This window comes from Balaenoptera acutorostrata, chromosome 13 (genome assembly GCF_949987535.1).
Source record: "Balaenoptera acutorostrata chromosome 13, mBalAcu1.1, whole genome shotgun sequence".
Lineage (NCBI taxonomy): Eukaryota > Metazoa > Chordata > Mammalia > Artiodactyla > Balaenopteridae > Balaenoptera > Balaenoptera acutorostrata.
Genome location: NC_080076.1, coordinates 28,511,354 through 28,520,629, shown reverse-complemented (window position 1 = coordinate 28,520,629; position 9,276 = coordinate 28,511,354). Strand labels below are relative to the sequence as shown.

At 39.1% G+C, this 9,276-nt stretch overlaps 1 protein-coding gene across 1 annotated transcript in view; it reads right to left on the bottom strand.

The window, feature by feature from the left end:
• Positions 1-6,141: 6,141 nt before the first annotated feature.
• Positions 6,142-9,276, bottom strand: part of PSTPIP2 (proline-serine-threonine phosphatase interacting protein 2) — a 93,703-nt gene continuing 90,568 nt past the window's right edge. The window contains exon 15 of the mRNA XM_057526658.1: positions 6,142-7,760. The gene's annotated coding sequence lies outside the window, so the exon portion shown is untranslated. The remainder of the gene's footprint in view (positions 7,761-9,276) is intronic.

Here is a 9,276-nt window from a genome sequence, read left to right as displayed (position 1 = left end):
TATATATATATATATATACACACACACATATATGTACCGCACATTTTCTTTATCCATTCGTCTGCTGATGGACATTTAGGTTGTTTCTATGTCTTGGCTATAGCAAATATTGTTCCTATAAACATAGGGGTGCATGTATCTTTTTGAATTATAGTTTTGTCTCTGTATATGACCAGGAGTGGAATTGCTGGATCATATGGCAACTCTATTTTTAGCTTTTTGAGGAACCTCCTTATTGTTTTCCATAGTGGCTGCACTAATTTACATTCCCACCAACAGTGTAGGAGGGTTCCTTTTTCTCCACACCCTCTCCAGCGTTTATTTGTAGAATTTGTTTTAATTGGGGTATAGTTGTTTTACAACGTTGTATTAGGTTCTACTGGCGAAGTAGAGTTCCCTGTGCTATACAGCAGGTTCTCATTAGTTATCTATTTTATACATATTTGTGTATATATGTCAATCCCAATCTCCCAATTCATCCCACCCCCCCCCCTTTCCCCCCTTGGTGTCTATATGTTTGTTCTCTACATCTGTGTCTCTATTTCTGCCTTGCAATCTGGTTCATGTGTACCATTTTTCTAGATTCCATATATATGTGTTAATATACAATATTTGTTTTTCTCTTTATGACTTACTTCACTCTGTATGACAGTCTTATTATTTGTAGACTTTTTCCTTTTTTTTGCTGTGGGTTTGTCATATATGGCCTTTATTATGTTGAGGTAGGTTCCCTTTATGCCTAGTTTTTGGAGAGTTTTTATCATAAATCGGTGTTGAATTTTGTCAAAAGCTTTTGCTACATCTATTGAGATGATCATATGTTTTTTTTTTTCTTCAATTTGTTAATATGGTGTATCACATTGATTGATTTGCATATATTGAAGAATCCTTGCATCCCTGGGATAAATCCCACTTGATCATGGTGTATGATCCTTTTAATGTGTTCTTGGATTCTGTTTGCTAGTATTTTGTTGAGGATTTTTGCATCTATATTCATCAGTGATATTGGTTTGTAATTTTCTTTTTCTGCAGTATCTTTGTCTGGTTTTGGTATCAGGGTGATGGTGGCCTCGTGGAATGAGTTTGGGAGTGTTCCTTCCTCTGCAATTTTTTGGAAGAGTTTGAGAAGAATGGGTGTTAGCTCTTCTCTAAATGTTTGATAGAATTCACCTGTGAAGCCATGTGGTCCTGGACTTTTGTTTGTTGGAAGATTTTCAATCACAGTTTCAGTTTCATTACTTGTGATTTGTCTGTTCATATTTTCTATTTCTTCCTGGTTCAGTCTTGGAAGGTTATACCTTTCTAAGAATTTGTCCATTTCTTCCAGGTTGTCCAATTTATTGGCATAGAGTTGCTTGTAGTAGTCTCTTAGGATGCTTTGTATTTCTGCAGTGTCTGTTGTAACTTCTCCTTTTTCATTTCTAATTTTATTGATTTGAGTTCTCTCCCTCTTTTTCTTGATGAGTCTGGCTAAAGGTTTATCAATTTTATCTTCTCAAAGAACAAGCTTTTAGTTTTATTGATCTTTGCTATTGTTTTCTTTGTTTCTATTTCCTTTATTTCTGCTCTGATCTTTATAATTTCTTTCTTTCTATGAACTTTGGGTTTTGTTTGTCCTTCTTTCTCTACTTCCTTTATGTGTAAGGTTAGATTGTTATTTGAGATTTTTCTTGTTTCTTCAGGTAGGCTTGTATAGGTATAAACTTCCCTCTTCGAACTGCTTTTGCTGCATCCCATAGGTTTTGGATCATCGTGTTTTCATTGTCATTTGTCTCTAGGTATTTTTTGATTTCCTCTTTGATTTCTTCAGTGATCTCTTGGTTATTTAGTAACATATTGTTTAGCCTCCATGTGTTTGTGTTTTTTGTGTTTTCTTCCCTGTAATTTATTTCTAATCTCATAGCGTTGTGGTTGGAAAAGATGCTTGATATGATTTCAATTTTCTTAAATTTACTGAGGCTTGATTTGTGACCCAAGATGTGATCTATCCTGGAGAACATGCTGTTTTTGGATGGAATGTCCCATAAATATCAATTAAATCTATCTGGTCTATTGTGTCATTTAAAGCTTGTGTTTCCTTATTAATTTTCTGTCTGGATGATCTGTCCATTTGTGTAAGTGAGGTGTTAAAGTTTCCCACTATTTTTGTGTTACTGTCAATTTCCTCTTTTATAGCTGTTAGCAGTTGCCTTATGTATTGAGGTGCTCCTATGTTGGGTGCATATATATTTATAATTGTTATATCTTCTTCTTGGATTGATCCCTTGATCATTACGTAGTGTCCTTCCTTGTCTCTTGTACCATTCTTTATTTTAAAGTCTATTTTATCTGATATGAGTATTGCTACTCTAGCTTTCTTTTGATTTCCATTTGCATGGAATATCTTTTCCCATCCCCTCACTTTCAGTCTGTATGTGTCCCTAGGTCTGAAGTGGGTCTCTTGTAGACAGCATATATATGGGTTTTGTTTCTGTATCCATTCAGCAAGCCTGTGTCTTTTGGTTAGAGCATTTAATCCATTCACATTTAAGTTAATTATTGATATGTATGTTCCTGTGACCATTTTCTTGTTTGTTTTGGGTTTGTTTTTGTAGGTCCTTTTATTCTCTTGTGTTTCCCACTTAGAGAAGTTCCTTTAGCATTTGTTGTAGAGCTGGTTTGGTGGTGCTGAATTCTGTTAGCTTTTGCTTGTCTGTAAAGCTTTTGATTTCTCTGTCAAATCTGAATGAGATTCTTGCCGGGCAAAGTAATCTTAATTGTAGTTTCTTCCCTTTCATCACTTTAAATATATCATGCCACTCCCTTCTGGCTTGTAGAGTTTCTGCTGAGAAATCAGCTGTTAACCTTTTGGGAGTTCCCTTTTATGTTATTTGCCATTTTCCCCTTGCTGCTTTCAATAATTTTTCTTTGTCTTTAATTTTTGCCAGTTTGATTACTATGTGTCTCGGCGTGTTTCTCCTTGGGTTTATCCTGTATAGGACTTGCTGCACTTCCTGGACTTGGGTGGCTATTTCCTTTCCCATGTTAGGAAAGTTTTTGACTATAATCTCTTCAAATATTTCCTCAGGTCCTTTCTCTCTCTCTTCTCCTTCTGGGACCCCTATAATGCGAATGTTGGTGCATTTAATGTTGTCCCAGAAGTCTCTTAAGTTATCTTCATTTCTTTTCATTCTTTTTTCTTTATTCTGTTCCATGGCAGTGAATTCCACCATTCTGTCTTCCAGGTCACTTACCCGTTCTTCTGCCTCAGTTATTCTACTATTGATTCCTTCCAGTGTACTTTTCATTTAAGTTATTGTATTTTTCATCTCTGTTTGTTCTTTAATTCTTCTAGGTGTTTGTTAAATATTTCTTGCATCTTCTCAATCTTTGCCTCTATTCTTTTTCTGAGGTCTTGGATCATCTTCACTATCATTATTCTGAATTCTTTTTCTGGAAGGTTGCCTATCTCCACTTCATTTAGTTGTTTTTCTGGGGTTTTATCTTGTTCCTTCAACTGGTACATAGTCCTCTGCCTTTTCATTTTGTCTATCTTTCTGTGAATGTGGTTTTCATTTCACAGGCAGCAGGATTGTCGTTCTTCTTGCTTCTGCTGTCTGCCATTTGTAGACTTTTTAATGATGGCCATTCTAACTGGTGTGAGGTGGTACCTCATTGTTGTTTTGATTTGTTTTTCTCTAATAATTAGCAATGATGAGCATCTTTTCATGTGCCTATTGGCCATCAGTATGTCTTCTTTGGAGAAATGTTTATTTAGGTCTTCTGCCCGTTTTTTGACTGGGTTGTTTGTTTTTTTGTTATTGAATTGTAGGAGTCGTGTGTGTGTTTTGGAAATTAAGGCCTTGTCAGTCGCATCATTTGCAAATATTTTCTCCTAGTCTGTAGGTTGTCCCTTTGTTTTGTTTATTGTTTCATTTGCTGTGCAAATCTCGTATGTTTGATTAGGTCTCATTTGTTTATTTTTACTTTTATTTTTATTGTGAGGTATGGTTTTATATGGTGCTTATATTGTCACAATATGGTACTACATGTTCTGACTACAAAAGTTAGAAAACACAGACCTGGGAACCAAGAAGTAAGACTGGCCTCTGTCACCATAGCTTACACTGAGCCACTTGGGGAATTTGTGTCCCCATCCCTTCAACATTATGCTCTGATGGACTAGAGCACCTGGCTCTAGGTGGTTGGCAGGGGATACATCTATCAATGGTCATAAAAAGAGTTCCACCAAAACTATGGCTGATACCTGGTCATTTGGGGGTCCTCATGCCAGTAGACCAGCAAGCAAGGAAAGGAGTAACTATCTCGGCAGGAGAAGGTGATTACCATGAGGAAAGGTGGGCAAGGAAGAATGTATCTGGAACTCAGGAGTTTCAATGAGATGCCTCTTGGTGTTGCCATGCCTGGTAATAAACATAAATTGCCAATTTCAGGAGAGTCTGACAAGAGCCTGTTAACCAGGGGCTAAGACCCCTTAGGGATGAGGGTCTGTGTTACCCCACCAGTCAAGCAACCTAGACAAGCAGAAGACTAGCCAATTGTGAAGGGACTATAGAATATGTGTGTATTAGTTTGATGAGGCTGCCATAGCAAAATACCACACACTGAGTGGCTTAAACAATAGAAATTAATTTTCCTGCAGTTCTGGAGGCTGGAAGTCCAAGATGACGGTGCCGGCAGAATTGGTTTCCTCTGAGGCCTCTCTCTTTGGTTGCAGATGTTCACCCTCCTGCTGCCTCTTCACACGGTTGTCCCTTTGTGCACACTCACTCCTGGTGTCTCTTTTTTTCTTACAAGGACACCAATCACACTGGATCAGAGCCCCACCCCAACGGCCTTACTTCAACTTAATCACCTCTTTAAAGGCCCTATCTCCAAAACGGTCACTGGGGTGCTGAGGGCTAGGACTTGAACATATGAATTTGGGGGAATACAACTCACTCCATAACACGGTGGTAGAGGAAGGAGATGATGAATATCAGTTATAGACTCAGGACCATCTGTAGCAGCAGGGACTAGAGCTCGTCCTACTAAACTTCCTGGGGTGTGTGCGTGTGTGTGTGTCTTTTGGAAACTGGGACAAGTGGTGACAGGATGCAGTAAAGTGCATGTGGGCATGGGTGGACCTGAGCCGTGCAGGGGTCAGCACTGCCAGCACCCCATCCACTTCCCCTCCGTACCTATCACTTCCTCACATGCCAGCCCAGCTTCCAACTGCCAGGAACCATGTGAGGACTCTCGGCCTGCTGGAACCCACTCTGCTGGTGTTCATGGCAAGACAGAAATGCCAGGGAACCAATACCTCCTAGGAGCAGCCCTCTACCTGTGACTGGTGGGAGTTGGTGAATGACTATCCCAGCTCCCTCCCCTCAGGTGAGCTACTTCTGAGGTGTGGGTCCCACACTGTTGCCCAAGAGTCCCAGCAGCTGAAGTTCATTGCCCACAGTGGTAACTTGCTTGATAATGAATATTTTTTTTTGCTTTCCTTCCCTTCGCTGTCTTACTTCCCCACTTCCATACTGGTGCATTCTGGGATCACCCCCCCAGAAGAAGTGCCTGCATTCAAATCTTTATCCCAGGGTCTGCTTCTGCTGGGACCCAAATTAAGTTGCCGACAGTCTGCAGAACAGCTCATACTTACTAAATTCATCATGTAAACTTATTTGACTGGCTTCCCTTTACACTCCTACTTCTCTCTCAACTGGTTGTTTCTCTAGCTACGTTATCTTTTTCTAGGCCCCTAGTTCTTTCATATTTACTACTATGTGTTAAGTTCTGGGGATGTAGCAGGAAAAACGATAAGAGGGACCTGCTCTCATGGAGATTACAGTCTAGGAGGGAAGCCAAACTTTGAACGGTTAATTTCAAGAGTGAATCCTGTAATAACAAGGAAAATGTGAGTGGGGAAGGAGACAGCAGTGGGATCCCACCAAGCCTGGAGGCAGGGAACATGCTTCCCCGAGGAAGGGACCCTGCATCTGGCACCTGAAGGGTTAGTAGGAAGTGGCTTGGTGCCAGTCTCCTCCTGGCTTCCCTGACCGGCAGTTTGTCCTTCTATGGTGGTCTAATGATAGCAAATGTGACAAGGGGTCAAACAGAGCTTGGAAGAGAGATACAATTAACACAAAAATGCAAAATAAATCCAAAATCACCAAGAACCTTTATTTTACTTCATATTGAACTGGAAGAGCAATAAAATAAAAATATTTTCAATTCTTAAGACATTTTTACATCAGTTACACTGATCAGTAGAGAGAAAACTGAAATCCCTATGGAATTGCTAACAATAAATAAAATACTAAAGAATAGAATGTTCTGAGTTCAAAGGAAAATTTCCTGAGCCTGTTCAATCTGGGGAAGTCAATGACCCTTTGCAAACTTCAGTTTTTCAAAAGACTATCCAACTGATGCAAGCTTCTGGTCATGACAAGAAGCTGCCACTTTCAGCAGCACCTTATATGAAAAGGGGAAACAATTGATCTTCCTTCAATCACTTTGTCCATAGTTCTGGGAAAGCTATGCACAGAGCAGAAAAGGAAGGTATCTGCTCTTTGTGGTACCAGAATTTCACAACATCCCAAATAAATGCCAGTGCTATTTTAACTTGTCATTAACTAAAATGTACCATTTGCTCAGTGTGCGAATATTAGACCAATCTCCCTGCTGTTTGTGGGTGACCAAAGGAAGACCCAAATATTTGTGAAAGGGTAAGATTGACACTTTAAAAATTCCAGTATCTAGAAAGGGAAAGATTTTCTGTGAAGACCAAAGATTGAGCACTGGCTTTGTAAGTCTAAAACTCTCTTCAGGGATAAAGTCAAAATACCATGTTTCATTGATCCTAGGATGTACTTTTCCCCCCACACTTTAGCATCTCAAATTCCAATGGGCTTGGCCATTAATTGTCACAAGTGTCAACTCCCCCACTGACTTTCTTAGTGGTATATAAAGTAAGGGGATGTTTTACAACGAATGGCTTCTTAGATTAGATTAAATATGGTGCTCTGTAGTTCAGTACACACAGTGAGCCATATAAAAATAAATCTGACATTTTAACCCTGGTAACTTTCCCGAGTGAAAAGATGTTGGCAAAAACATTTGGCGTCTTAAATTTCAACATGCGCATCACAGCCTCAGGAAGGGTTAGAAGGATGGTGATGGGGGATGAGCTTGTACTCTCCTTCTGCGTCTGTCCCTAGTCAGCTGGGAGAACTGTAAGGAAATCAATTTCACACTTCTGGGACTCATTTCCTCATCTGTAAAGTGAGAAAGTGCTATCAGATGGCCTCTAAACCTTCCAGCCAAAAAGGAAGATTTTAAATCTTACACTACTGAATATGTGTCACTGTGTAAATTCCATAGCCACGCTGCCCCCAAAAGGCAAAGGAGCTTCTTGAGTTGCTGAGTTGCTGGCTCAGACTCCTCTGCAGCCATCCCTGCCCCAACCCCCAAGAGTCAAGGCTTCAAATCCACAGACTTTCTTGAATCAAGCAGAAAACACAGTTCATTCACAACTTTAGTAACTTGATTGGAAAAGTATAATTCTTCAGTGTTGGGCAATTTGCAAACTTCTTTTAAAAACTGCAGAACTCTACTAGGTTAAGTTGAACTAAATGCCTACGATAAATTTTAAAATATCAAAAAATTATAGCAAGGGTTCACTTCAAAGTCTTCATGATTGACGTAATTTCTACAGATTCTGCTGCTTTAAGTGCCTCCTTCCATGCCACAGAAGCGCCAACCACAAAAAGCTTTGTTTTCTGAAAGAAAATAATAAAGAAATTTCATTTGAATTAACTATTCATATCAGCACCCTGCTCCTACATTGAGATTTTATTCAACAAGAACAATGTGCTTGGCCAAGGAAAATAAACAGTGAGAAATGGGTATTCCAAGTGATGAAAAATGGAATAAAAACATTGCTTTATGATAAATAACACATACATTTATATTTTTATATACATATTTTTAATTCAAAAGTCATAATCTATCTTTACCTAATCATGTTAGAATTAAAAACAAGAATAGCAGCTAAAATCAACAATTGCAGAACAAATCGCAAATTCCTCAAGATTCCTATTTAAATGTCAATTCTGAAGGTTCCAACTATTTTAAATGTTGTGATGTCGCTTAACTAAGTTACTAATAAAGGTAGACTCCCTCTTTAAAATTCTCTTAAATTCAGTCAATTATACATGTTCAATTCCTACTCCTTGAGCTGGCACAGACACTTATGAGGCCCAATGAAATGACCAAACTTCAGTAAATGTGTTGGTATTGGCATCTTACATTCAAACAGCAGATTCTTGGGCTCTGAGGAACTACAGTTGCTGGGTCAAATGCTATTATTAAGCAACTAGAATATATGCTTTACCCAAATGGGTGAGGGAAAGAAAGGAAGGAAAAGAAAAACGAAAAGAAGAGAAGAGAAGGAAGAAAGTGGGGAGGGAAGAAGGGAAAAGAGAGGAGGGCAGAAGGGAAAAGAGAGAGGAAGGACAGGTGGGGAGGAATGAGAGAGAGAGAGAGAAAGGAAGGGAGGAAGAAAGGAAGGGGAAAAAAGGAAGGGAGGGAGGGAGGGAAGGAAGAAGAGAGAGAGGAAAAAAGGAAGGTAAAAAATAAAAAAGAAACTCTTGGAGCTGCTGATGCCCCACCACATAGCCATCACTGCATGGTGTTCTAGAGAGCAGGTTCTACCTTTGAATACCAAGTCACTTGATTTCCCATGTTCTTGCTCTACCTCCAGAATGGGCCGGGCCTCTTTCCATGAGAAAGAGAGAGGCTTATGAAATGAAGCAGAGGTGATGACTGGTTGTAAAGACTACAATTTGTTGGTCAGAAAGGTATATATAGTTAGAGGATGCGGTTTTTTATGTCTTCAATATCCACTACCTTTCGCAGCAAAGTTCCTTAAATATTATAAACACACTTCTTAAGCAATTTAAAGACTTACATGTAAATATAAATCATACTTTCTGATTATTTCTGTCTAATCAAGAAAACCATGGCTTCTGTCCTAACAGCTAATTGGCCGTTAAGTCACAAAGTGGGTGGTTTTAGAGGAGTGCAGGCAGGTAATGTTTGATGTGCCCACTTCCAAGCACTTTCCTTTTTTTTTTTTTTTTTAACAACAATTTTTTTTTTAGTAGCAGCCTTTTATTTATTTATTTATTTTTTAAGTTTTATTTATTTATTTGTTTTTGGCTGTGCTGGGTCTTCGGTTCGTGCGAGGGCTTTCTCTAGTTGCGGCAAGCGGGGGCCACTCTTCATCGCGGTGCG